Genomic DNA, 25,262 nt, shown 5'->3' with positions numbered 1-25,262 from the left:
GATAGACTTGGTGCAATCCTTCCTTAGCAACCAACAATGGTAAAGTTAGACTCTTTTAATAATTCTCCTCTTATTATCTACCCAATACTTCCTAACCAAGATGTCAACATACACAAATTAAACCATCCATGTATATTCTTCAAGTTCAATCAACAATTCATTAAACCATGAACATAAATCAAACAAGAGCATTAAGGGTTGTGCCAAGGTTAGGAGCTAGGACCAATTCTCACAAGATTAAACCATACAAATGAGAAAAGACATGAAATTTCCTACTTATTGCATGAATCCTTTAAACCAAATCAACATACAACAAGCTTGCTTCAACAATCCTAGATAAATTAAACCATTTCTCTAGAATTTGCAATAGTTGGGTAAATAAGATGCAAGAGTGATCAATTCTAACATTCACCTACTCAACATAAGAATTAAGCATAAGGAAAGATAAATAGATACAATAGAGGAGATTAAGAGAGTCTTACAAAACCAAAGTTGGAAACTTTGGATGAATTACACCAAGTAAAAGGAAGATTAGCCTTCCATATCCTTAGAAAAACCCAAGAAATGAGGAAAGATTAACATCCAATGCTAAAAAATTACAACTTTCAACCCAAATAAATTGTTCTTCTTCTCCAAGTTACTAGAAATTATTTGCTAATTAGATAGATATGATGTTCTATGATGAGAATAGGAGTCCCCCTTTTAGATCTCAAAATTCTAGATATATATAGGGAGACACGAGAATCTAGGTTAAGTCCCTTAAGAAAGCCCAAAACACGGAACAAGAATTGCGAAATCCAGAGCAGCGCGTAGAAGCGCAGGCTGCGCACAATTATGCGCAGGCTGCGCACTCAGACTGACAGCAGCATCTTGCGAAGGCCATATCTCTCTCGTTTCTTGGACAAACAAGGCGTGTGACCTACCGTTGGAAAGCTAAGATCACAAGCTTTCACCTCCAATTGGCCTTGCGTCGATACGAGGTCTAGAACTCGAGATATACTCGTTTGAAGTTGACCCTTGTGAAACCGAGTTTTCAATTCTTCATTTTGGCTCTTGTTTGTGCATGTCAAGGCTTCAATTCTTCCTTTTGCTTGCTTCTCTTGATTTTGCACTTATTCCCTTGGCTTTCCTTTTGCTCTCCTTCTTTTCCTTGGTAAGTTATAAGCTAAGACTCTAAAATTACAACCAAAAGTGCAAACCGGTATATTACAACAAGTCCAACTAAAACCCGGTATCAAGCATGTTTATTGTGATAACATTAACCTATTGACTCGTCACAATTTGACACTATCAGAGGGTCAGCTAATGGGCACAAACGGCACCTAAATGAGCTTTACCAAGCCATCAACTTTGTGCCCACCACAGCGATCCCCGCTTCCACCGTCCCCGATATTACCATCGGAAAGAAAGACTACGAAGGAGTCGTAGCCCCACACAGCGACCCGCTGGTGGTCCACCTTGACATAGCCAACCACTTGGTTAAGAGGTGCCTAATTGATACAGGCGCCTACACAAACATCATGTTCAGGGAATGCTTCCTCAATCTCGGTCTGAAGATTGAGGACCTGAGCCCCTGTACCAACCCACTATACAGCTTCTCGGGGGCCGGACTGGTACCCCTGGGATCAATCAAGTTGCCGGTGATGTTTGCCCAGGAGGATACGGCCAAAAATGTTTGGTCCGAGTTTGTGGTCATTGATGGTTCGTCTGCCTACAACGTTCTTATAGGCCGAGTCACTTTGAGCGAGGCCGATCTTTGTAATTTCTATCCAGGGCCCGACATTGATGTATGTCTCGAGGACCGGGGAGGCACAAAAGCTCGTCTCAAAGGACGAGAAAGACGAAATTGTCAATGTCCAAATATCTGCCAGAGGGTGTAACATGCAGTCCCTCAAAGTGGCGAAGAAATCAGAGAAGAGGAAGAGCACATCCTTACGACACAGCTTCAGCATGGTCGAGGGGGCCGAGATCGAACAAGTAGAAATTGACCCAGGGCGCACCGTAACTGTCGGTGTCGGTCTGGAGCCAAAGTTCAGAGCCGGCCTCCTAGACCTGTTGAGAAAGAACAAAGACGTCTTCGCGTACTCAGCCGCCGAGATGCCAGGAGTGAGCCGAGAGGTGATCGTTCACAAGCTAAACGTGCTCTCCAACGCTCGCCCTGTCAAGCAGAAGATGAGGAAGTCCTCGGCCGAGAAAGATGAGGCCATCAAGGCCGAGGTAGACAAACTATTAGAGGCAGGCTTTATCATGCCTTGTACTTACCCCGAGTGGCTAGCAAATGTTGTAATGGTGAGGAAGTCATCGGGGGGGTGGAGGATGTGTGTGGATTTTACAAATCTTAATAAAGCATGTCCTAAAGATTGTTATCCCTTGCCTCGAATAGATAGTTTAATAGACGCAACGGCAGGCTACACTATCCGAGCCTGCTTTCGACGCCTTTTCAGGGTACCATCGGTATTCATGGCGAAGAAGACATGCCTAAGTGCGCATTCATCACCATACACGACACATACATGTATAAAATGATGCCGTTCGGTTTGAAAAACGCTGGCGCAACTTACACTAGGCTGGTGGACAAAGTGTTTCAAGATCAAAAAGGGCGAAACATCGAGGCTTACGTCGACGATGCTATTGTAAAAAGCAAGTCTGACGGCGAGCACTTGGCCGACTTGAGCGAAACGTTTTGTTCACTAAGGAAATACAAGATGAAACTTAACCCAATGAAATGCAACTTCGGTGTCCGGGCAGGTAAGTTCCTCGGTGTGCTTGTCGGTGCAGGGGAATTGATGCCAATCCGAGAAAGTCCAAGCAACACTGGACCTTCCGGAGCCGAGGAATCAAAAAGAGGTTATGATGTTGACCGGGAGAATGACGGCTCTCGGCCGTTTCATCTCTCGGTCGGTGAAAGCACCCCATTCTTCAAAGTGTTGAAGGGGAATAAAGACTTGGTGGGGAGGAACAGAGCACGGCTTTGTGCAAATGAAACCTCATCTTCAAACTCTCCCGACCTTGTCCAGGCCAATCGGGGAGACGCTATATCTATACATAGCGATTACCTCGGCCACGGTCAAAGGTCGTCGTAATCATCGAGAGAGAAGAAGACAAGCAGAACACCCAATCTACTTTGTCAGCCATACACTTTGTTGCCCGCCGAAAGAAATTACCCTCGATTGAAAAAGCGGCCCTTTGTCATCGTCGTTGCCGCAAGGAAACTAAAACCTTACTTCGACGCACATCCCGTGACGGTCTTAACCGACCAACCATTGGAGAAAGCATTGGAAAAATCTGAACAATCCGGCAGGCTCATCAAATGGGCAGTAGAGCTATCCGGCTTCGGCATTCAATACAAGCCGAGGCCCTCGATAAAGGGCGAGCACTTGCAGACTTCTGGCCGAGTGCACATATCAAGAGGAACCAAACCCGGGGGTTTGGGAAGTATACACCGACGGGTCCTCCACGGCGAACAGCTCGGGAGCCGGCATCCTTATCATCAGCCCAAACGGGACGAGTTTGAGTATGCCTTGAAATTTACCTTCTCGGCCTCAAACAACGAATCCGAATACGAGGCGGTGATAACTAGAGTCGAGCTAGCTAGAGCTGCCGGAGCAGAGCACATTGTGTTGAAGACAGACTCACTATTGGTTACTAACCAAATCAGAGGAGAGTTTGAGGCTCGGGACGACGGGATGGTAAGATACCGGAAAGGGTAAAAAGCTCGACACAACAAAATTGAAATCTTTCCAGATCCAATGCATTCCAGTGTCCGAGAACAACCGAGCCGACGCTCTCTCAAAACTTGCCAGTTCAACCATCAAGAATGTCAGTAGGACCGTCTTGGTGGATATCGGGAATGCTAAAAGCATCACCGAGACCGTCGGCATGGTGGGCGACATAGAAGCCGAGACGACGTGGATGACTCCGATAATGAAGTACAAACTGACAAATGAGTTACCGGAGGCACGCAGTCTCTCCCAGAAGATAAGAAGGATTGTCGCAAGGTACTTAGTGTTTGAAGGAGAGTTGTACAGAAGGTCTGTGATAAGACCACTTTTGAAATGTGTCGGCCCAGCCGACGCGGAGCTCATACTGACAGAGATTCACGAAGGCATCTGTGGACATCACATGGGGGCAAGAATACTAGCCCACAAAGCTCTCCGAGCCGGCTACTTCTGGCCTACCATGCTTGAGGATTCCAGAGCTAAGACCAAGAAGTGTAAAAATTGTCAGATGCATGCTCCGGTGATACATGCACCTTCCCGAGACCTGCAACCGGTGCTTAGTCCCCTTCCTTTTTCACAGTGGGGGATGGATTTATTAGGGCCATTTCCAACGGCCTCCGGAGGAAGAAAGTACCTGATTGTCGCCGTTGACTACTTCACCAAATGGGTCGAGGCAGTCGCGGTACCTGCCAAAACCACGGCGGCCGTAAGAAAGGTAATCTGGGAGAACGTCATAACTCGATTTGGGTTACCCCAAGTCATGGTGTTCGACCACGGCCGAGAGTTTTGGAGTGATACGGTAATGAACTGGCTGGAAGAGCTCGGTATCAAGTTTGCATACTCCTCCGTCTGCCACCCTCAGAGCAACGGGCAGGCAGAGGCAGCTAATAAAACAATCCTAAACGGGCTAAAAAAGAAGGTTGAAGATCTAAAGGGGAGGTGGGCTGATGAACTACCCGGCGTCCGGTGGTCCCTTAGAACCACGGAGAAAGAAGTAACGGGGTACAGTCCATTCCACCTAGTCTATGGGTCTGAAGCCGTCCTACCAATTGAAGCATCGGTGCCAACATTCAAAAGGCAAACCTTTGACCCAGTCGAGAATGAGGAAGGTCTTAGAGTCTCCCTAGACCTGGTCGAAGAAAGCCGAGACACGGCACGGCTTAACTTGGCAGTATATCAAAATCGAATGAGAAGAGCATACAACCGAAGGGTCCACAAAAGAGACTTAAGAGTAGGAGATCTAGTCCTAAGAAAGTCAGCCGCCACCAACAAAGGAAACATCCATGGCAAAATGACGGCCAACTGGGAAGGACCCTACAAAGTGGTTGAAGAAATGAGGCCGGGTACATACCGGCTGACAGACATAGGGGGAGTGCCTCTAATGAGCCACTGGAACACCGACAATCTTAGAAAATACTTTGTATAGCGGCGGAGGTGTCCGAGACCATTGTAGGCACCCTAACGCTTGATTATATCTAATGAAGAATGTTCCAAGTTTTCTATAAAAATGAAGTGTCCCTCCCATAGTCATACCAAGATATTTACAACAGCAGTCAAAACGTAAACTCGATCACCTCGGCCAAAGCCGGGGGTGACGAGGGAAACGCGACTTGCCCCACAGCAGTTGATCCAACATGCTTAGGAACGTATGAGTACGGTTGAGAAACGCAAATCGGACGCCTCGGCAAGGCCGAGAGTGAAAGAGGAAGCGATCAACACGTCTCTACAGATCTGACATTTGTCGCGCCGTAACACCGATTGCCTCGGCCATACCGAGAGTGACGGGGACACAATGACCGATACGCTAACATGTTCACAGCGGCGGTTGGGAAACGCAAATCTGACTGCCTCGGGCGGTGGAGGAAGCGACCGACCCGCCAACATGTTTAAAAACGTTAAGTACAGTTGAGATACGCATTCTAACTGCCTCGGCCAAGCCGAAGGTAGAAACGAAAGAAAAAGCGCTCAATTAATAACGAAGGAAGACAACTCAGACAAAGACCTCGGCCAAGCCAGAGGCAAAATAAGCAAACTCTTACTGAAAATGTTTACAGGAAATACAAGGAAGAAGTCGACGGCCGTCCCCATAGGGATAGCCTAAACACTACCTACCAAAGTTTACAAAAAAGAAGGAACAAAGAAAAGGGTACGGACATAAGACATGAAGTGCCAAAAGATGGCAGGGAGGAAAGGCTTAATAATTGGCCGCCGAACAATGGGAAGCTATCCGAGATGCGGGTGAACCTGGTGACGACCGCCCGTCTCTCTATGCTCATGCTGTTCTTTGCCGTCACGGCGACATCAAGAAAGATCATCTTTGGTGGGCGACCACGAATCGACTTGGCGACTTCGACCATTGCCTTTAACTTCTCGGCTTCCTCCCCGGCCGCCTTCGCCTTTTCAGCAAGGGTCGCCTTCTCCATGACCTCCTCTTTCTCCTTTTTCACCTTTGCCTCCTCCGCGGCCTCTCTCCCGCGGCCTTCGCCTTTAGCATCAAGCTTATCATCAAACAAGCTCGTCAAATCTTTGCCACGGGAAGGAGCCTTCAGGAAAGAGCTCTCCGATCACTTCCCTGGCGGCTTCTTCGGCCAGGTCCCGGTATTGGGCGCACATGTTAGGGAGGACGACGCTTTGGAGCGTCTCAATGTCCTCCTCCCTCTGGGTGAGGATTGCCTTTGTGTTCCTGTGTGACTTCGACTGAAGCCGATACATAGACTTCCATTCTTCCCTCTTCTTAACAGTGAAGTCGAAGGCAGCCTGAAGCTTGTCACGCTCTTCCAGCAGCTTAGTGGCATCGGCCTCCGCAGCCTCAACCTTGGCTCTCTCGCAAGAACCGCCTTTTCGGCGTCCTCCTAAGTTTTCGCTCAAAGAAGGACCGCCTTTTCGGCCTCAACCTTGGCCCTCTCGGCTTCCTTCTTCGCGGCAAGCCGAGCTCAAGCTCCGAGCCGCTCAAGCCGAGGGGCGCTTCGGCCATGACCTTTTCTTGCTCCATAATATGAGCACCGGCCATATCAGCCCACTTCGCCAGCATCTTTCTAATCTGGGCAGGGGAAGGCTTCGGGGAGGAGGAGACGACGGCGGCATCTTTATCACCCGTCTGCGCAGGTCGCTTCTCAATACGCCGTTGAGGGACCGGAGAGCGGCGGTTGATCTACAAAAAATTCGGACAAAGCATCCATGTCAACGTTCATTGACATGCCGAGAGCTGTCATCGAGAACGCCTAATGAACCAGCTAAATCGAACCACGGGTTAGATCCGTACTAGGCTTGGCTTTCTTGGCCGGAGGACCCATTTCTTTTTGGCCTCGGTAGCGAGGGAGCGTGGCAGCGATCTCTTTTCTCTTACGTAAGAGAGAGATTCCTCCGCACGGTGACCTCCTCATCGGTAATATCGACGACCACCACCGTCTCCTTTTGGACTGCGGGGATTGGAGGTGGAATCGAAGTTGACGCAGTCGCCGCCGAAGACGTTGCTTTTCGCTTTCGGCGCGGCACGTTACCGGCAACCTTCGCCTGGGCCGCCGTCACATCTAGGGCCTTCAACTGCTGATCCATGAAGTCATTTGGCGCCGGTCTGCGATCACGTGTATCGGCCTTCGGATGCAACTCAACAACTTTCTTGTCCTTGTCAAGTACCATCCTCTTGAGGATTTCCTCAGACAGATCCGGGTCAAAACGGTCTGCAAAGGAAACGAAGCAAGAGTTAAGTAAAAGAAATAAATCAAAGTTCAAAAACAGAAACATTAAATGCAGAGATGGGCCTCACACCGACCCCACTCACCCTGTTCGAGGGCCGGTATGAGGCCGACGTGGCAGAGCAGCTCATCCTGAAAAATTATCTGCGTCGGGGGCATCCATCCCTTCGGCGTCCCATCCTTCTCAGCCTCAAACAGCTTCATTTCCCGCCGTTCGTCCGCATTAAGATGGACCTTCAAGGCGTCCATATTAAGCTTATGCCGGGAGACATATTTCTCACGCTCCCCTTTGCTCTCGCACCGCAAATTGACGCGGTGCTGTAAGGACCGAGGCAGTGGATAATCCCCTGGAACCTCAACAAATACCCACCGTGCCTTCCAGTCCTTGCAGGAAGTAAGCTTGGAGACGGTGATATAACCTGGCTCGGTTTGTATGCTATACCACCCCTTGCCACCTTGGACATTCAGTAGAAGGTGATGAAGCCGGCGGAATAGGTTCACCGTTGGGGCCTCCCCCTTAAACTGGCATAGCCACACAAAGCCAACAATCGTCTTGATGGCCAACGAATGCAGCTGTGCCACAGCGACGTTCATTGTTTTAATTATGGCAGCAACGTATGCATTGAGAGGAAACCGGAGCCCATACTCCAGGTGTCTCATGTATACGCCGATACAACCCGGGGGAGGGCAACAGACGGCCTGACCCTCTTTAGGAATAACAATCCTATACTCCCTGCCGAAGGAGAAATGATGTTCGAAAAATTCAGCACCAGAACAACTGGCGAACTTGATGGTCCAAGCACGATCAGGGCCGATCTTACAGGCGTCGCCGTGATCCAAAAGATGCGGCCTCTCCTCATCGGAATGAGTCCTTTCCTCATCATCACCGTCATCATCACCATCATCATCATCCGAGAAATCCTCCAAATACTGATCGTCAACCTCAGGAGAAGGAGACCTGGGGCCCCCGGACCTTATCGGGATGGCGGCCAGTACCTCCTCTTCATCAAGGCGCGACGGGAACCCCGGCGCAGGATTACTAGGTCCGGCATCAGCAGAAGACATGACAACGAATATTTAACAAGAAAAAAGATTGAAGAATTTGTTTGATTACCTTGGAAGGAAATGTTACACCGAGTAACGCTTCGAGAAATTAGAAAGAGAAAGGAACTCTGCGAAAGAAAAGCTTAACAAGAGAAAATTTTTTGAAAATAAAATGCGAAAGGCCAAAATGAGGGGCTAACTGCCCTATTTATAGAGCAAAGCCCACTCAATCCGACCAATCAGAGCAAAGCCCATGAAGCGTCAACCAATCAACGCCGAGCCACGTGTCAAGCATGCAGCCATGGAATGTCAATCGACAAACAGTTACAAAACTTCTTCAACACGCTCCTTGACAGAATGCCAATCGACGTATCTTCTTCAACACGCTCCTTGGTATCTACTTGCCGAAAACGACCCGATTCAACCAAGCTTGGCAAAGACCGGTGGAGGCAATCAAAAGCACACGGCACTCACAACCTCGGTCTCGGCCAGCGCCACTTTCTTTTCCACATTTGATGCCCTTTACACATCCATGTGGAGGGGGGATACGGTACGGCCTAAGCAGAACCAAGCCGGGGTAGAAGAAGCCGGGGCAGAAATTTTTACTTGCGCAGAATACGCTCAACACTCATCGAAGGTCCATACCACGGCATAGACTACGCTGGGGGCAAATTGATGGGGCATATTCTGCACCCGCTGACCGAGTCAACATATTGAGCAAGGTCAAAGATATCCAAAGCAAGTCAACACCTTGGACAGCCTAGCCGACGCAGCTTGTCGGCCTGTCACTTTGGTCTCGGCCATGCAACTAGCCAGCCGGGACACACATCCGCGTACTCACATCCAAAACCCCTCGGCATGGAGACAACAGGGCCCGCCGGCCTGCCATGGGTCCCTCGGCCGAGGGTAGAACAGTCTTTCCACCTGCTCTGCCACTTGGCCACTTGGCCACTACGTGACAAAAGGTGAAAGCCTATAAATACTCCTCAACCCTCATTGAGGAGAGGATCCGCAAATAATCAATAAAATATACTAATCTGGTATAAACTCCTTTATCTCTCTACAATATACATTGTGCCAAGTAACACACAACTTAATCCCTTTTGAGTTTACTGACTTGAGCGTCGGAGTGAGTTCGCTCGGTACCACGCCGAGCCCTCAGTTTGTTCATTAGTTCAGGAGAGGCCGAAAGGAAGAGTCAAGCAAAGTCATCATTCTACAAGCTTACGTGGTAACAAATTTGCTCCGTAATCACACCCGGAACAATATATATATATATATATATATATAGATTTGGGATCCGGTGAGAACCACCTACATAATGAGAACTTTGAGAATTTCACCTTATGGATATTTTTTCTAAAAAATAACAACATATTTGGATTCGGCATAGAATTTTATGTCTAGATTACATATTTCTTGGTCCAAAATTTTTAAATTATTGACGAAAAATTGAGACGAGAAACATTTTATTAATTTTCATGCACCCACTACTCATTTTTATCTATCTAACAATTTTCATGCACCTAGAACTCATTTTCGGGTACCTAGAGCCTGATATTTTCATGCACCTAGTAATCATTTTTATGCACGTAAGAATTTTCATGCACCTAGTATTCGTTTTCGTGCATATATAACCATTTTAGTATACCTAATTGTAATTTTTATACATTAAGTTTATATTTTGTTAATAAAATCAGTAAATTTTGTTTGGCTATACTAAAAATGTGTTTGAATAAACTAAACTAAGGATAAATGATCCATCAAAACTTTCGGAACAAGATTTGATGATGATTTAGTAAGGGTTCTCACGGTTCTCATTATGTTAGTGGTTCTCACCGGATCCCGACCCTATATATATATATATATATATATATATATATATATATATATATATATATATATATATATATATATATATATATATATATATATATATATATATATATATATATATATATATATATATAGAGAGAGAGAGAGAGAGAGAGAGAGAGAGAGCGCGCATCCGGTGAGTCCAACATCTTAGGTGAGTCCGTCCCGCGAATCTCAACCATTGGATTTATGGAATCAACCGCTGTAATTAAGCCACGTGTAACAAAATAAAAAGGCGGGAATATAAAGGGAAGGGGCGGAGACCTGGCAGCTCATAACTGCACTATTTTTTCTCTCTCTACCAACCGCTGTTTTTTCTCTCTCTAATAACTGGCAAAAATTAACTGCAGTGCTGGCGACATATTATATTCAATAAAAATTCAAAACTTTCCTTAACCACTTTTCTTTCCAAATTCTTCTAAACTCTTCGAAAATTATACCAAATTTTCACTAAAATTTGTCGAATAATTTCAAAAAGTAAAGCGAACAACTTCAAAAAATCTTCATAATGAAAAGGTATCAATCGATCATTATTATTGTTTTTGTTTTAATCAAAGTTTTTCGCGATTTTATGTTACTGCATGTTGTTCTTGTTGATATTGTTGTTGTCATTGATGTTGTTGTTGATTATTTTGGATTAATTGAAAAAATTAGCGTTAATGTGTTACACGAACTGCTTAATTGATTTTTTGTTTAAAATTAGGTTTAATTTTGATGTTGCTATTGTTGATCATAAATTATTATATAAGTAAATTTTTTTGCGATTTTATGTTACTGCATGTTGTTCTTGTTGATATTGTTGTTGTCGTTGATGTTGTTGTTGATTATATTTGACTAATTGAAGAAATTAGGGTTAATGTATTACACGGACTGTTTAATTGATTTTTTTTGTTAAAATTAGGTTTAATTTTGATGTTGTTGTTGTTGATCATAAATTATTATATAAGTAAACTGTCAATCGCATGTATGTTTGGTAATTTGAACTTAGGAATCGATAAATAATATTCTCGTTTTTTGTTCTCATGGCAGTTAAATTTTGTGAAAATTCATGTTTTAATTTTCGCCTAAAAGTTAGGGATTATGATTTTGTGAAAATTCATGTTTTAGTTTCCCCCTAAAAGTTAGGGATTATGATTTGTGAAAAATCAGTGATTAATGTTTCTTCTAATTATACATGCTTTTGATTTCTATGTTTATCCTGTTCTTCGTATTCTACTTTTCCCCAAAACCTTTGTTTTACACGATTTTATTTGTTCCTGCAACTGTATTCGTACTCTTTTTTTCTGCAACTGTGTTAGCACTATAGTTTAAAAACACGAACATCGCTTGTTTAAATATAGTAACAATATTGCTTAACAAAAAGAACTGTAACAATGTTACTGTAACAATGTTTAAAGAGTAGCACCGATTCTATGATCATTGTGTCACACTGTTACAGTTACAGTGTCATTGTGTTATGATTTTTAAAAAAATATTATTTTAACTCTAAATACTTATTTGACATTAGTGTAACATTTTTACATGAATGCTTCTTTTTCCATTGTTACTATGATCATTCTTAGTAATATCTGTTATTCTAATATTTTTACTGTTATTCTTATTTACATTTTTGAAAAAAAATATTATCAGGAAAGCAGAGTTGCCCGATAAATCAACTATTACAAAGAAGACAAAGGTGACAGCACCAGAAAAGACACCAACAAAAAAGGTGCACACAGAGAAGCAGTCAAACTCGACTGCAAAGAAAGAAGTCAAAGTTTCTCATGAAAATGAGTAAGTCCAGAGGGATTTCCATATAAGTGTTTGCTCGACAACTAGTTACTCGTGTTCATGATTTATGGAAACGTGGTACTTAATATTAATGTCACATTGTTACTGTAACTGTGTTACAGTCGTATGTTATTTTCTAAAAAACTATTCATCTTTTTCCAGTTGACATTTCATCTCAGACTTGACTACCATCATTTCTTTTTAGTATAATAGTTGTTATTCTTATATTTTTACTATTATTCTGATTTTCATTTTTGAAAAAAACATTGTCAGAAAAGCAGAATTGCCGGATAAATCACCTGTTACAAAGAAGACTAAGGTGACAGCATCAGAGAAGACACCAACAAAAAAGGTGCAGACAGAGAAGCAGTCAAAGCCGACTGAACAGAAAGAAGTCAAAGCTTGTCATAAAGACGAGTAAGTCCCGGAGGGATGTCCCTATAAGTGTTTGCTTGACAACTAGTTACTCGGGTTTATGATTTATGGAAACGTGGTACTTAATATTAATGTAACATTGTTACAGTAATGATGTTACAGTCGTATGTTATGTTCTATAAAACTATTCATCCTTTCCCATTTGACATAGTTGTAATTGTTATATTGTTACTGTTATTCTGAATTTGATTTTTGAACAAATAATCTCAGGAAAGCAGAGTTGCCGGATAAATCACCTGTTACAAAGAAGACTAGGGTGACAGCATCACAGAAGACACCAATTAAGAAGGTTGGGACAGAGAAGCTATCAAAGCCGATAGTACAGAAGGAAGTCAAATTTTCTCATGAGCATGAGTAAGTACTTATTAGGGTTATTAATTTATGGAAATTTAGTACTTAATATTATTGTCACATTGTTACAGTAACAGTATAAATGTAGTTCCTATGTTTAAATATAATTATTTGAAATCTAAAAAATATTAGATGTTATTGTAACATAATTGCATTCTTTTTTGACCTATCTTCTTTTTCCATTTGTTATCCCATCTCAGACTTGAGCAGCATAATTTCCTTTTCACTATAATAATTTTTATTGTTTTATTGTTACTTTTATAATGATATTTGAATTTTGGAAAAACAATGTCAGAAAAGCAGAAGTTCCCAAGGAATCAGATGTTACAAAGAAGAGTAAAATTGCACCAACCAAGAAGGTGCAGAAAGAGAAGCTGTCAATTCCGACAAAAGAGAAGGCAGGGAAAGATACTGCTAAGAATGTGGATCAGGTAACAGAGACATTTGCAAAGAATTCGCCGACTGAAAAGGCACGTAAGGCAACAAATACTCCTACCAAAAAGGTACCTAAACCAGCGACAATTCCAATAGAGCTGGCAGCAAAGGCGCCGACCTAGCAAACTAAAAATGAACCATAAACGACAACGAAAAAAGAATTGAAGGTGACAATGCAGAAGGCACTGACGAAGCCGACAGAAAAGGCAACAAAAAAGGCAATGGTGCCAACGAAGAAGGCAACAACTACACCAACAGAGAAGGCTGGAACTGCACCAATGGAGAAGGCAGCAACTGCACCAACCAAAAAGGCGGCGAAGGTGCCAACGCAGCAATCAAAGAGAGTGGCAAAGGAGCAGACAGAAAAGTTGCCAAAAGAGGTTATTGTTACAAAGGTGCAAACCCAGAAGGCAGCAATGACAAAATCTTCAAAGTTGGCAAAAGAGGTGGCAACAAAAATGAGATTAGACAAAGAAACCGAAAAGACAGTAGAGAAGAAGATGAAAACCACACTTGTTAAGAAGGTTGTACCAACAAAGAAAGTTCCAGTCAAGGAGATTTCAGCAGCAAAGGATCCATTGACAGAGAAATCAGAAAAGGTAGTTAATAAGAAAGAGAACAAGAAGGTTCCTAGAAAAACATTACCGAAAAAGGCAGTCTTGAATACGAAGGTGACTGAAACAAAGAAACCAATGACAGCAACAAAAAAGAGACCTAGAAATAAGCCAGTATAATCTGACAAAGAAAGTGATGGAGATTACGAGGTGTCGAATTAGTCAAGCGAAAAATCCAAAACCCCAATTAAGCGGGCTAAAACAGAGAAGAGAGAAGCAAAGACGGTCGTGAAGTCTGAAGAAGAAGATATGGCCAAAAAGTATGTATTTTTTCTGCTTGGCAAACAATAAAATATAATGTAGCAGTGTTACAGTAACACGTTTACTGTATCATTATTACTGTAACGTTATTACTTTGAATCTTATTGCTGTTTGTTTACATAAACATTGCAACTCTCTTTAAGCAGTGGTGCTAATGTTGGCTTGTTCATGTTCATGACAGGACGGATAAATACACAAATAAATGCAGGGCCCAGTCATTGGTTTATGTTATGAGCAAGTTTTCTCCACAACAAAGGAGAGCCATTAGAGAAATTGGCTTTGGAGGACTTCTGAACATGAAGATAACAGTAGTTCCTTCTGGGCTAACAGACCTGCTTGTCGAGGCTTTTGATCATAACAGTTTCAAGGTCAAAGTTTCTGATACAGAGGAGTTTGTTCTGTCAAACTTTGATGTGCATGACACGTTTTTACTGCTGATGGATGGTAATGATGTAGAGCTGACCGCGACTGGTCGCGCATCACAGACAGAGGATATTGAGTTAAAACAGAAATGGAGAAGGATGTTCAACATTGTGGGTAGTCAAAACATAACTCTTAATCTGGTGTCAGATTGGTTTAAGAATAACAAGAGTGCATGTGGTGATGAGTTCAAGGAGGTGTTTGTTCTCTATGAACTGTCCACGTTTTTAGCGCCGATGGCAAAATATTAAGTTGATTTCAAGCTGTTGAAGGCGGTGGATAATGTGAAGAAAATCAAACATTATAACTGGTCAAAGTATGTCTTTGAAAATATGGTTGAAGGTGTCAAGGGGTTGAAGACGGGAGCTATGAAGTGTCTCTGTGGGTGTATTGTAGTGCTCATTTTGGCATACATTCACCGATTTGAATTTAACAAGGAGGTACAAGCTTCTGAGTTACCTCTGATCAAACATTGGTCAGATAATAAACTATCCAAGAGAGTCAAGGATGAGGCAAAGCTAGGTTATCTAGGGGTTGGTGAGATGACAGAAACAGACTACCCTATTTGTCAAAGCATTAGAGTGCCCTCTGAAGGTAAAATAGCTTTTCTTTTCAACTGTTAAACAGTCTTCGTTACTGTAACAATGTTACTCAACTATATTAGAGTAACAATGTTACTGTACCAGCTTTACTGTAACGTTGTTATATTTTAATATGTTTCTGTAAAATGGAATATGCAGAAGCTGATCAGTCTGAGGATGAGGAGGTTGTTTGTCATAAGGATGGTAAGGGGAAGGAGTACATATTGATGGAGAAGCTTACTGGCATTGAAACAGATGCCGAGTTGAAAGAACAAGCTGTTAACGTGAGTTATTTTTTTATAAATTTAATTATGTGTGATACCCGTCGTTGTGAGTACCAAAGATAAAATTTATAATCTCCTATTAAGACTAACCTAGGCTAGTGGTAACAGGGTCGAACCACAAGGAGGCAGTTGTAAACTCTAGTTGATTTATGATCAGTCAAAAGTAACAATTATGGGGGTTGGTTTGAATTGATCTATAGCTAATAGTAAATAAAAGCAATAAACTAAATGAAAGATTTAAATAGATAAAAGAAGGGTACTAGGATGGTCGGGTCATTATAGCTTCGGCGGCAGCAAACTAAACTAAGTCTCAATCAAACACGGTAAGGCGGGAAATAAAGAGGTCCTCTCGGTCCACTCTTAACAAATAGCATCTCTCGATCTCGCTATAGTTCCCTAATGTCACTAATACTAACTCTCGTCCCGAAAAGTGACTAATGGTCTAAACTATACCTATCTTTCGATCTTAGCACAGTCTAGTCGATTTAATTGACGGTCTAATAACCTCCCCTATCTTTCGATCTAATGGGTCAGTCACAAAAAAGGTATCTAACTGGTCGCATGCATTCGATTTGTTAAATACAAGATTAAGAACAATTAAAACGAAGGATAACCTTACAAGGTCAATCGATCGACCAACAATGTCAATCGATCGACCGACACGCGGTTCGATCCGTGTTCAATCTAATGCCGCCTATGCTACAATTCCCCTACATCCCAAAGACTATAGATTTAGCTACTCATGCTAAGGGTAGAAACAATAACATAAACGATAAAACTAGCTACTGAATTCATGCTTAAAACAGGAAAGGAAGCAATTAACATGCAATAATGAAGATGGTTTTGGGAATCTACTAGCAATTCTAATCTATTAGCAAAATAAATGAACTGAAAGTAAACAGGAGAATATTAATTGCGGGGGAAAGATTGATTAATAAGAACCGAAATTCGATGCTCACAATAATCCCAAACCCTAACTATTCGATAAAGAACTTGAATGAAAACTTAATGCTAAAACTTGATGTAAAATTCTGAATAAAAGACTTGATAATAAACTGATGATCTAGGTTATGTTATATAGGAAATATACGTAACATCTTATTCCAAAACCTAAACACAATGGGCTTTGAGTTCCTTGATCTTTTAATTCTCGCCTCGAAACATTGTGGTCGATCGACTAAGCAGAAAGTCGATCGACCGGATCTCAACAATGAGCTTCCGGATCCCGATAGTTGGTCGATCGATCGATGAGTCTAGTCGATCGATCGCTTGCTGAGCTGCTAGTTGACCGCTTTATTCTCGTGGATTCGTCTTTGGGCCTTGGATCGCGCACCAAGCTCGTTCCTTAAGCAATTCCTTTACGTCATTTGCAATGCAGATTACTCGGGGACGGATTTGGCTCGATTTCCCGCTGAATTCTTCACATTTCTGCAATAACGTACAAAAACACGAAAGTAGAGGAAAATAGAGAAATATTGGCATATATTGCACATTTGAGCTCTTGAAATGCGTGTAAAATAAAGTGTGAAACATCATATTTTAGACACGCATCAAATCTCCCCAAACCAAACCTTGCTTGTCCCCAAGCAATAACTAGACTCGATCTAATGACCTAATGGAACGAGTTCGATCTCAGAGCGAAATGCAAACTGTTAAACCCAAACCAATTTAATGCACAACCAACAATCAATTAGCAATGTGAATCATGCAAGCGAGTTATGTAGTCGTCAAAGACATGTTGAATCGCCAATCAGTAAAGACTTATCAAATTGGACGCTCCCGGGTCGCTCAAATCACTCAATTAAGCACAGGTGATATATTTGTAAGATAGAAAGAATTAATCTTGTAGTGACTCTCACCTACTACGACCTATGAGAACATGCCAGCAATAAAGTATGAAAATGATCTCTATAACCGTACATATGCATTCCAACCAAACAGATGACCAATGACACATGCCGAGGTATATATGGGATATGTGAGGTATGGTTAAGAAGAGGCAAAACATTTTATGGTAAAGTGGGGGTACAGGTGATCAAGCTAGTACCAGAACGGAACCAAAGGACAACATCCAACTTCTTGCTCATAGGCAAACAACACGGTGCTATAGCAAGCACAAATCTCACAATCTCCAGATGTAAAAGTAATCAACTAACTCCCCATAAAATAAGAATAAAACATGGGAGCAAAAAATCGCCAAAAGATAAGGATTAAAGTATGCGAATTAATTTCTTCCTCGGATCTTCAGTCGATCGACCAAAAGGAGCAGTCGATCGACTGCTTTGAACAGTACAGGACATTTTTTCTTTTCTTTTTCCGAATCATTTTTCTTCCATCCTTTTTTTTTTCTTTTTTTTTTCTTTCTTTACTTTTTTTTTTCATTCTCCCAACGAAATCTCATTAGAGCCAATGCTACCAAAAACGAGTAACAATCCCAAAAACTAGGCTACTAGCTTGACAACGGCAGGCTATGTGTAGGATGTAGTAAATAGGACAAAAAGGATATTTTTGGCAGTGTGAAGCTTATGGGTAAAACGAGAAAAGGAAACCTCTACCACATGTGTCAACAAACCACAGACCGAATGCATATAGGTATTAAGTAGATCAAATTCATAATTATGCAAATTAAGGAAACATGTCTCATAAGGAGTACTACTCACATTCCTAAATAAACTGGTCATGAATGTCACCAGTTATAGGCTCTAATAACTCAGAAATATGATGTAGGTTGCCAATTATTAAAGTCAAGTCTCAAGTTCAGCAAGATAACTTAACGAAAACTCGTAGACTATGCATATATGATTCTACTAATAACATGTTAATTAAGCAAGGCTCAGGCAGAACAGGTGCAAATGCGATATCATCCTTGAAATACTACCGTTCCGACTCGACCTATATGCTAAAATAAACGTGCATATTATGGGAATTTTTTTGAAATTTTTTCAATTTTTGAAATTTTTATATATGAAAGAAATGAAATAAACAATGCAAAACAAAAATGTAAACGTGAATGCAAGCAAGTGAATGAAGTGCGACGCAAAACCCTTCCCCAAACCAAATCGCACAATGTCCCCATTGTGCAAAATCATGTAATGAAAGAAAGGAGAAATGGGAATTTGCGATAAAGTAAATAAGCAAGACACAAAGGAAAGATATGGAACTCACAAGACTTTAAGCGCAGCAAAAAGGAAACCTCCCCAAACCAGCGTTAGCTAGGAGGTTTCAGTAGCTAGCAGTGCTACCGATAAAGACCTGAAAAGGCAATTGAAAACCACGCATAAGACCGAAGGAAACAATTTTGAAACGTAAAAGTTGTGCACAAATGAGACAAATAGAAGAAATAGATAATTCGACGGAAAATAGAGTGGAGTAGAAGACTCCCTTAGGTCCGCATATCGACCAAACACAGCAGGGGAGAGGTCGTAAACGAATATAGTAGCAGCAGTGGTCGATCGACCAAGAAGGTAAGTCGATCGACCATATGGGCATGAACAGTAGCTCCTGTAAACCTGCAATTCAGTCGATCGACCAATGGTGCCAGTCGATCGACTGAAAACACTGCTGCAGCGTCTTATTTCTTCGTAATTGCTCAATGATTTGAGCTAACAAGCTCTAGATACCTGCAAAAGCACAATAATACGCGCCCAAAAATTGCGCAAAACCCATGGCAAAGTCTAAAGTGCTTAAAAATCCTAAGCAAAAAGAATAAAAGCGAAGTTTCGCGCACACAAAAGCAATAAAAATGTCTTAACAAAGCAAAAAGAATGAAGTTTATAACGAGCATGATCAACTAGTAGTTGATCAAAAAGGACCACGGTATGGCCCACTTCGTCGGCTTCTGGCTACTAGAGGTAGCCTCAATGGTGCTCATCTTATCGGTTGCACCCTTCTTAGTTTCAACAGTCGGAGAGCTCGGTGATCGCCTTCGTCACCTCCCAATCAAGGACTCCCTCGGAATCGTCGGAATCCGAGATCGGCCCATCTCACCTTGGCTGGCTCATCTTCCACTTCCTCATCAGTCCCATAGCTTAGGCATCCAAGACCTCCTCTTTGAATGATAGGCTTTGTCGCAGCTGGAGCATCCAACGGCTCTTCCTTCCCCAAACCAGCTCCTGCATTATCTAAAATAGAATATTCTTCCTCCTTCTTGCTCCCAATCCGGGGCGGAGGGGTTAACACAAAGCAGAGTAATAGGGACAGTTGATTCGGGAAGCACAAAGTACGATCTCTTTTCGAGACCGTATTACAAGTAGTGAGGCCACATGGCGTCCTTCTTTTTAGCAGGTTGGGCAAAAATGATAGAATGTTTCCCAACTTTGAAGGTCAAGGTTCCTAGACCGACATCAATAACTGCACCAGCAGTGTGCAGAAATGGCCTACCCAAAATAATGGGAATATGGTCATCCTCAGGCATGTCAAGGACAACAAAGTCAACAGGGAAGAAAAACTTCCCTATCTGGACGGGTATGTCCTCTAGGACTCCTATAGGCTCGACCGCAGATCGGTCAGCCATCTGAACTGTCATCTCAGTTATTGCAAACCTGGTCAACTTAAGCTTTCTAGCTAGACTCAAGGGCATGACACTTATGCTAGCTCCTAAGTCACATAATGCCTTTTCGATAGAAAAGGTACCTATGTTGCAAGGAACTGAAAAACTGCCCGGGTCTTCTAATTTATGGGGTGCAGTGTGAGACAAGTAGGAGCAAGACTCTTTAGTTAACGCAACAGTGTGAACATGTTCAAGAGATTTTTTCTTTGACAATAACTGTTTCATAAATTTAGTGTATGCTGGCACTTGGTTAACTAACTCAAGGAAGGGTACCTGAACATTTAAGCTACGAATAACTTTCTCAAATTTACTGAAAGATACCTGTTCCTTCGTCGGCACGAGTCTCTCCGGATATGGGGCTGTAAGGAGTACCTTAGCCCTCTCCTCTAAGTCGCGTGTGCCGGTATCCTTGGACTTAGGCTGAAAGTCCGTCACCTTTTCTTTGTTGAAGCTAGACCCCTCCTCAGACCGTCTCAAATGAGAACCATTGACCGTCATTGGATCGAACCGGAGCCGGGATCGACCCATCACATTCGGGTGCCCCCAAACTTTTCGGGACGGTGGTTCCCCGAAACAAGTGGTCTCGTAGATTATTTGGCATTAAAGGACGAAATTCTTCAACATCAGCAGTGATTTTGGTCGATCGACCAACATCCTCAGTCGATCGACTGGGTTGCACAGTTCTAGAAGCTCCCGGAACCCGTGTTTCAGTCGATCGACTAGGTACTTCAGTCGATCGACTGAAATGCCTGGCAGACGTCTTTTTCTTTGATTTGTTCGTTGAAGCTTTCTCTTGACTTGTTTCCGGCTCATCTTTCTTAACAAAGATCCTCAATCATGGCGGGACCATCAAGGGTGGACCCGCTTCTCAAAGTGATGGCATTTAGGGTCTCCTTTTGTTCGGGTTGAGTGGGTAAGTGTCCGGGAGCTCGAGTGTTACTTTTACTAGCCAGTTGAGCAATTTGGCTCTCTAGTAACTTCATCCCGACCTCTCTTGCTTGGGACTCCTTTAGCAACAGATTCTTAAGCTCGGAGAACTCGAGTTTTGTGATTATTCTTCTTTGCGGCTTTATAAGGAGGCTTCGCATGCCTCTTTGTTGCTTTTGATGAGGCGGGACATACGGGGTTCTTCTTGTGGCGGATGTTGGGTTGGATTTTGGACATTTTGGCTTCTCCAACTCAAGTTCGGATGCGGTGGCTCGTAGTAGGTGTTTGTCTGCCTATAGTGTTGAAAGGCAAAGACAAGATTCAAAGGGGATGGGGCAATTTTTCGAGACATGGCCCTCAACTCCACACCTTTCACTGACGAAGGGACCGTCCGACACAAAGATTGACTTGGTATATCCCACCTTTAGAAGCTCCTCCTAGCTCATACTTGTCAAATCTCGCGGTGAGAGCCTCAAGTGCAGAACAGAGAAGAGGATTCAGCGGCTCTCCTCCGGTTCCCTCTCGAATTCCCATATTCGGCCTTGTGGGTAGCTAGGTCGTCAATGATCTTCCACCCCTTGGTTGCTCCCAGATTTTCAGCGAATCTTCCATTGGCTCGTGACATCCAAAATGGCCCTCGATCGTCGTACAACCCATTGTAAAAATGATTGCACAAACTCCACTTTTCAAACCCATGGTGCGGTATGGTTCGCACTAACTTCTTGAATCGGACCCATGCCTCGTGGAAATTCTCATCCGGCCCTTGCTTAAAGCCCGTGATTTGAGCTCTAATAGCGATCGTCCTTGAAGCAGAGAAGTACTTCTTGTAGAACGCTAATGCCAATGTATTCCAATCAGTGATCTCTTGAGCGGTCCGGTCCAAATCTCTATACCACTCCTTGCAAAGCATCACGAAGAGAGAAGATGAACATGGTCTCTTTGATTTGATCCTGGGTCACGCCAAATTTGGTGGGGGTATGGAGCAATGATGAGTCAATAAAGGTCTCCATATGCCTTTGCATCTTCATTTGCAGCTCCCCAAACCGATTTCTCTCGACCATAGTAATGTAAGCGAGGCTTTGGTTCGAATTTCTGGCATCTCCGTAATTCGAACCCCTTGTATAAATTGTCGGTGTCGGCTCGGAAAAACTAGCTATACTTGCTTCCTCGGCCATGACTGGAATTTCCGGAGAAGTAATCGTCTTACCAAGAAGTGGAAACGGGTGAAGATCGTGGGTCTTCTTGAACAGATCGTTTCGTGATAGCTTGACAGAGTACTCGGCTCTTCCTCTGTCGGTAATACTCTTCGTGTTCGCCTCAACTCGCGCAAGGATCTCTCAAGCTCAGGGTTCAACGGTACTAATTCTCCACCCCGTGACCTGCGCATAAGAAGAAACTACAAAAGAATATAAGACAAGTTTAAGGAACGGATGTCCCTTAAACTAAGAAAGACTAAAAATAAAAACAACTAAAGTTAGGACTATTGCCTCCCCAAGAACAACGGCGCCAAAATTTGATACCGTCGTTGTGAGTACCAAAGATAAAATTTATAATCTCCTATTAAGACTAACCTAGGCTAGTGGTAGTAGTGGTCGAACCACAAGGAGGCGGTTGTAAACTCTAGTTGATTTATGATCATCAAAAGTAACAATTATGGGGGTTGGTTTGAATTGATCTATAGCTAATAGTAAATAAAGGCAATAAACTAAATGAAAGATTTAAACAGATAAAAGAAGGGTACTAGGATGGTCGGGTCATTATAGCTTCGGCGGCAAAGCAAACTAAGTCTGGTCTGAATCAAACACAGGTAAGGCGGGAAATAAAGAGGTCCTCTCGGTCCACTCTTAACAAATAGCATCTCTCGATCTCGCTATAGTTCCCTAATGTCACTAATACTAACTCTCGTCCCGAAAAGTGACTAATGGTCTAAACTATACCTATCTTTCGATCTTAGCACAGTCTAGTCGATTTAATTGACGGTCTAATAACCTCCCCTATCTTTCGATCTAATGGGTCAGTCACAAAAAAGGTATCTAACTGGTCGCATGCATTCGATTTTTTAAATACAAGATTAAGAACAATTAAAACGAAGGATAACCTTACAAGGTCAGTCGATCGACCAACAATGTCAATCGATCGACGACACGTGAGTTCGATCCGTGTTCAATCTAATGCCGCCTATGCTACAATTCCCCTACATCCCAAAGACTATAGATTTAGCTACTCATGCTAAGGTTAGAAACAATAACATAAACGATAAAACTAGCTACTGAATTCATGCTTAAAACAGGAAAGGAAGCAATTAACATGCAATAATGAAGATGGTTTCGGGAATCTACTAGCAATTCTAATCTATTAGCAAAATAAATGAACGAAAGTAAAGCGGGAGAATACCGAATTGCAGGGGAAAGATTGATTAATAAGAACCGAAATTCCGATGCTCACAATAATCCCAAACCCTAACTATTCGATAAAGAACTTGAATGAAAACTTAATGCTAAAACTTGATGTAAAATTCTGAATAAAAGACTTGATAATAAATCGATGATCTAGGTTACGTTATATAGGAAATATACGTAACATCTTATTCCAAAACCTAAACACAATGGGCTTTGAGTTCCTTGATCTTTTAATTCTCGTAAAACGAAATATTGTGTGGTCGATCGACTAAGCAGGAAAGTCGATCGACCGGATCTCGCAATGATAGCTTCGGATCCCGATAGTTGGTCGATCGATGATGAGTCTAGTCGATCGATCGGCGCTTGAGCGCTAGTTGTTCGCTTTATTCTCGTGGATTCGTCTTTGGGCCTTGGATCGCGCACCAAGCTCGTTCCTTAAGCAATTCCTTTACGTCATTTGCAATGCAGATTACTCGGGGACGGATTTGGCTCGATTTCCCGCTGAATTCTTCACATTTCTACAATAACGTACAAAAACACGAAAGTAGAGGAAAATAGAGAAATATTGGCATATATTGCACATTTGAGCTCTTGAAATGCGTGTAGAATAAAGTGTGAAACATCATATTTTAGGCACGCATCAATGTGCATTTGTTACAACAGTTGAAACTGATATCTAATTTATCTGTTTTGGTGTTGTTTATTTACTTAGGAAACACACTTGATGTTGTTGCTGCTGAAGAGGGATTCAGACCTAGTTCACCAGTCAATTCTTAACCGGTTGGAAAATTTTGAATCAAAGCAGAATGGAAAATCGCCCCCCCTAAAGGCTGACTACCGTAGATATATGGAAGACGGGTGTGAAAGGCTGAATCACTGAAGATAAGGGCAAATGACTTCCCATCATTTAAGAGCTCAAAATTGAGTAAAAAAATAAAACCATGCCCATCAGAATACGTTGTAAAGGATGTTTCGAAGAAGTTAAGTGAGGAATATGATAAAGAGGATGAAGAAGATGATGAGGAGGAGACTAACAAGGAGATGGATAATGAGAAGGGTGATGACAAGGAGACCGATTGATGTATGCTTTTTATATAGACTTATTGTACCATATGAGCACGCATCTCTATGCATATTTAGTAGTGTTTAGCTACAAATGTCCCCCGAATTGTCTACTTTGGTTTCTCTTGTATTATTTGCAAGTATGAACCGGAAAGGAGCATAATCAAGCTAAATACATGTCCCTATGCATGCATTTAGGAGATGAGTTGAGTCGGCACTTGGAAACTACTAATTGTGATGCGCAAAGAAGTAAGATAGCTAGGCGAGCAAAGGAAGAACTTTAAATTACTAGTGCCTACTTTAAAGAGCCATATCTCGATTTTTACAACCGATTTTTAGGTGATTCCAATTGGAGATGAAATCTTGCTCTCTTAGTTTTCCAACGCCACCAGAAACGCTCCGTTTGCCGAAGTAACGAAGAAATGGCAACCGTTTGAATTCAGTGCGCGAAGCAGGAATTGTGCGCTGGAAAGTACTCGATCGAGTACTATCTTGTTCGATCGAGTGGTTATTGTCTTCGATCGAATGGATTATTTTTTATATTGTTCGATTGAGTACCTAAAGTCCTCGATCGAGAAGTTTTAGCTTGGATTTGTTCGATCGAGTGATATAAAAGTCCTCGATCGAGTATTTAGTTGTTGGACGCGGGCTTTTTAGCTTAAGTTCGTGTTTTAGGTTTAGTAATTGTCTTTCCTATAAATAGGAAGGATGTCATTAGGTTAAAACTCTCTTCTTTTCTCCTTTTTTCGCCCTTTTCACTGTTGGACGTTGCTCTTGTTCTCTAATTCCGGATCTTATCTTTGTAATCCTTCTTCACTCTTTATTCTTAATTTAATTCTTC

Source organism: Silene latifolia, chromosome Y (assembly GCF_048544455.1).
Source record: "Silene latifolia isolate original U9 population chromosome Y, ASM4854445v1, whole genome shotgun sequence".
In the NCBI taxonomy this organism is placed as follows: domain Eukaryota; kingdom Viridiplantae; phylum Streptophyta; class Magnoliopsida; order Caryophyllales; family Caryophyllaceae; genus Silene; species Silene latifolia.
The sequence above is the reverse complement of the archived record's forward strand: the minus strand, read 5'-3'. Positions refer to the sequence as shown.